At 46.3% G+C, this 5,286-nt stretch overlaps 1 non-coding gene across 1 annotated transcript; it reads right to left on the bottom strand.

Annotated features, from left to right (window-relative positions):
• Window positions 1–1,649: 1,649 nt before the first annotated feature.
• On the bottom strand, window positions 1,650–1,754 carry LOC115931995 (U6 spliceosomal RNA). The gene has a single exon (XR_004068385.1). It is a non-coding gene; the product is annotated as a U6 spliceosomal RNA (small nuclear RNA).
• Window positions 1,755–5,286: the final 3,532 nt, after the last annotated feature.

Below are 5,286 nucleotides of genomic sequence, written 5' to 3'. Positions count from 1 at the left end.
TTAACTTTCTTTTTTAAGTAATGTTTTATTAGTGTTATTTATCTTGACTACTGAACTTTTTGGTGCCCCTTAAGTTTTGTGCCCAACAATTGTCTCACTCTAGTCCTGTCTGGTTCCAGTCCTTGCTTTGTCATCGGAGAGCTCTGCAACCTTGAGCCAGTTACTTGACCACTCTGGTCCTCTTGATCATCATGAGTAGAGATGGAGTGATCAATGCAAGGTGGCCCACGGTTGGTGCCTTCCTGTCTGAGATGGCAGTCATACAGCATCAAGCATGATGCTACAGGGCCTTTGCACTTGCAATTGCCTCTGCCTAGAACACCACCAAGAACTCATAAATAGTAACTGCCCATGAGACAGATATGCATCAAATAATAATTTCTACTTCATGGATGAGGAAAGTGACTCTCCAAGATATCAAGTGTGTTGCTCCACGTCGTGAATTTTGTAAGACATGAGGCTGAGTTTTGAAGGCTAAACCTGTTGTTCTCTCCACTGGTTCCCCAAGTCCTCTCCCTAAGTCCAAACCCCTGCCCCAGTGAGCAGAGTTGGAAAACCGAGTAGGGAAAGGACAGACAGTAAGCAAGAGGCAGAGATAAGACTGCAACCCAGGTCTCCTGCGCCCCAGCTGAAGCACTTTTCTCAGCCCCATAGTGCATTTGAAACTTGCTAAGATTTTTTAAGAGACTTTGCACTGCCAAACCAAGAGACCAGTCAACTATGTCGCCCTACAGTGGAGGCACTGGAGGCGTCTTTCAATCGTCAGTGCTGGAGGGGTCCTCCCTCTGTGATGGCTTATACTTTATACAGCCCAGAGTTCTTTCTTCTCTGACTTCATAGAGCTACCCATTCCCTTCTAGAGGCATGAAACAGTGAGGGACAGGTGTTCTCCCCAAAAGATGCTTTTGGTGGCAAACTCTTTAAAAACAATCCTCTCCCAATTCACCCACCCCCACGCAAAGTTCACTCTGTTATCATAGGAAGAAAAGCATTGTGAATACAGCACAAGCTGTGTTGTTGGACAGAGGTGAACTTGAACGCAGCTCCACAGCCACAGAAAGTCCGTTCACCTCTGCTGCACCAGTCATTTGTTAAAAGTGTACTGGGATGTTGCAAGAGTTATAGAAAGCCATAATTCATGTATGCACCCACATATATGTATTCAGTTTTTATATAAATGGGATCATATCGTGTGTCCTCTTTTGCAAATGGATTTTTTTTTCACTTATTGTTTCTTGTTTATCTTAGTATGGGCCTTAAGAATGCACGCTTTAAGGCCAGGTGCGGTGGCTCATGCCTGTAATCCCAGCACTTTGGGAGGCCAAAGTGGGCAGACCAAGAGGTCAGGAGTTCGAGACCATCCTGGCCAACGTGGTGAAACCCTGTCTCTACTAACAACACAAAAATTAGCTGGGCATGGTGGTGGGTGCCTGTAATCCCAGCTACTCAGGAGGCTGAGGCAGGAGAATTGCTTGAACTCAGGAGGCAGAGGTTGCAGTGAGCCGAGATCACGCCACTGCACTCCAGCCTGGATGACAGAGCGAGACTCCAACTCAAAAAAAAAAAGAAGAAGAAGAAGAAGAAGAATGCAGGCTTTAGAGACAGATCATGTGGTTTAAATCTCAGGTCTGCAACATGCTGGCTGGACAAATGTTCTAACATGCTTCACAAATTTGCATGTCATCCTTGCACAGGGACCATGCTAATCATCTGTATATCATTTCAATTATAGTGTATGAGCGTGACAGATGTCCTAACATCCTAATCCCACCTTTCCTCGGTGTTCACATCTGTTAAATGGGAATATTAATCGTGTGCAGGTGTACCTGAAAGGATTAAATGATGGAATGCAGGGAGAGTGCCAACTCCTATTTACGGCTTGGAAGATGCTGACTAATATTATTCCAAAAATTTGCTTTGGTTATTTTCAGCTATTGTACGGTATTTCAGAGCGTGCTTAACCTTCATCCTGTTTGCGGATATTCAGGGCTTTTCTGTATGTACTATAGAACTGCATGTCAAATTGGGGGATGCAGGTTCCACTTGAAATTGATCACAGCCATTATTGCTCCGAAATTGAGTGGTTACGAAGGCAGGAAATATACAGGAGGAAGGTTTGTTTTGTCAGTATAATGTTGATGTTTTACAGTAAGAAAGTGCTCATGGAACTGCTCGTGGAAGAGAGAAAAAGAAAAAGGTAGAGAAAGAAAAAAGAAGGAAGGGGGGAAAAGAAAAAGATATAAAGGGTGGTAAATGGAGTGTCAAATGCCAGGCACAAGATCTTGAACATATGAGGCCCCCCTCAGAATGGTGGCAGTTACAATATCATCATCCCCTCCTAACAGTCATGATCCCAGGCCAGGAGCAGTGGCTTACGCCTGTAATCCTAACACTTTGGGAGGCCAAGGTGGGAGGATCACCAGAGGTCAGGAGTTCGAGACCAGTCTGGCCAACAAGGTGAAACCCCGTCTCTACTAAAAATACAAAAAATTAGCCAGGCATGGTGGCAGGTGCCTGCAATCCCAGCTACTCAGGAGGCTGAGGCAGAAGAATTGCTTGAACCCGGGAGGCAGAGGTTGCAGCAAGCTGAGATCGTGCCATTGCACTCCAGCCTGGGCAATAAGAGCGAAACTCTGTAAAAAAAAAAAAAAAAAAAAGTCACGATCCCAAAGTTATGTGGAGTTTCACCAATCCAAGACCGTGAAAAAAATCTTTCAGGCTCACTGTTCTGAGGCAATAATAAAGGATGGCAGCATGTGTGCATGTCTGTGTGTTTATGTGCATGCACATGTGCACGTGTGCATCTTTGCGTGTAATTGTGTGTAGATGTGTGTGAGCCTGTGTGTATCTCTATGCATGCATGTGTGTGTATTTGTATATGCATGTTTGAGGGTGTGCATCGTGCATATATGTGTACTTTTCTGCAAAGTGATTTTTTTTCATTGATTGCTTCTTGGGTATTTTAGGATGGGACTTACTCTGTGTGTCAGTGTCTGCATGTACGTGTGTATGGATGTGTATCCTCATGTATGTGTACACATCTCTGTGTGTGTGTGTGCATACACATATGTGAGTGTGTTTCCTCTTTGGTCGACAAGAGTCCCAATAAATGAGATGATGAATAATGGGTGCAAAATAGTTTTGAAAACTGCCCATTCTATACATATGTAGCTAAGGAGAGTTGACATTCATGTCCAGGATGCAAAGCAATCCTGATTGATCCCCCTCTCCACCTTCCACTTTCCCTTTGCTTCCCTTAAATTCTCTAATTGTCATCTCCTTCCACACAAAGAGCAGTGGATCCCGTAGCATATAACCTTCCCTGACTTAGTCATTTGAGAAAGCCAAGGTTTCTGGTTGATGGAAGATCGCCTCTAATTATCATCTTAAAAATTATGTTTGGGATGAAAATCTCTGTAAAATGCACGATGCTCTTTGATAGTTTGGGCAGCGGCCCTTGAACTAAATCTCAGAGCTATCATTATGAGCATCATTTCTTTTCCAGTGAGAAATGAAAGGCTCTGTACAATGCAAAGGGGTCTCCCCCTTTGCCCCTTCACAAAATGGCCCTAGACCGCTCAGTTTTTGCCATTAGTGAGGCTACTTTCAAATAATCCTACCTATTTCTGATGCCCATGAAGACACCACCAGCCACCTTTATCGGCCTTTATTACCTGCAGCTTTTCCTTCTTCCTTTTTATTTGTTGAATTCAATTTGTAGACAGGAAGGTCAGCTAACCACCTTTGTTAGTACCGTGTGCAAATCAAGAATAGCTAGGCTCTAAGTGAGATCCAAGGGCTGCAGATTAGCATAAAGGATTTAAAACATTAGGATCCTTGCTCTTATTGGTTGTTGGGTGGACAGTAAAAGTTCCGATTCATCAAATTAAAGGAGCTGCACCAGCTGAACCAGGGCTCTGTCTATATTCCAGGTATTGTGCTAAGCACAGGGGCTCAGGGATGTCAGAGGCTTTCTGGATATGACATCTGAGCATTCGAAAGGGGTGACTTTGTGGGGGTGGGGGTTGATGTTCCTGAATAAAACATGGTCTCGGCACTTGAGATTTGGATCCATTTGGCAGTACCAAACATTTATGCTCACACAGTAGATACACAAGTATAGATGTCAACACCCAGAAAGAAACACCCACACTCATATATCAGGCAGTGCATTCTGAGAGCTAAGCAGGGAGTGTGGCAGCTGTGCACCTGAGGCATTTAGGTGCGTTGGGGCAGGACAGGAAGGCCCCTGCCTACTTTTCCATCACCTCTTCTATTTCAGGGGAGCATTTCATGGCAACAGACTAGGGAGAGTGACAGGAGACCTGGAATCTAGCCTCTGTACCCCAAATGACTCTTACGTGATTGTGACTTTGAGTATGGCCCTTCTCCTCTCTGGGCCTTAATTCCTCCACTTTAAAATGATGAAATTGGACCAGATGATATCTGAGGCACACTTGAGTTTAAAACACTCCTTGAATCTGATTCTAATAACGTGATTGATAATAATAAGCATCAGGTATTGGGTGTTTACCACATTCTATTTCTTCCTCATTTAGCCCAATAAAGTCGATGCTACTTTCCCAGTTTACATGTGAGAAAACTGAGGCTACAAACAATTAAGAGTCCTGCCCTAAGTCATGCAGCTAATTAGTGTCAGAGCTGCAATCTGGACCCAGGCAATCTGGCCCCAGAGTCCATGCTCTTAATCACCGATGGGCTGTGCTCCTGACAGCCTGTAAATTCACCAATCTGGAGTCCTGCAAGAAGGGTTACTTCCTGTCCCCCCTCTGTGATTCCCCATGCCTTCGTTTGGGTCTTTGTTAGTAACATCTCAGGGCTCACAAGCGTTGAGAGAGAGGGAAGAGGAGAACCAGGGTCTCCGATGCCTTGGAACTCGAGGCAGGCTGGCACCCTGAGGTCCCCGGGCACAGTTTCCCTGCACGTTCATCTGGCGCCGGCGGGCAGATGGGTATGCTGGCCAGTCCTGTCAGCCTGCCAGCTGGCCCAGAGCACCCGGTGGCTGGCACCTCGGCCACTCGGATGGGCTGCCGGCCCGCCTCCCACAGGCACGCAGCTGGCAGTGAGGAGCAGATGGGCCGGCCGGCCGGGCCGTTGGCTCTCCGTTACGCTGCCAGCTGGCTCCGCTGCACTTGGTGTCTTGGCACCTCTGGGCTGGCGTCGGTGGGCAGGAGGGCTGACATGTTGGCTTCCTGTAGACGGGCAGCTGGCACAGGCAGCAGAGAGGAGGGTTCCTCGCCCCCTCCTGGCTGCTCCCTTAAATGG

The sequence above is a fragment of the Gorilla gorilla genome, chromosome 23 (genome assembly GCF_029281585.2).
Source record: "Gorilla gorilla gorilla isolate KB3781 chromosome 23, NHGRI_mGorGor1-v2.1_pri, whole genome shotgun sequence".
Taxonomy (NCBI): Eukaryota; Metazoa; Chordata; class Mammalia; order Primates; family Hominidae; genus Gorilla; species Gorilla gorilla.
This window is presented reverse-complemented; position numbering and strand designations above follow the sequence as displayed.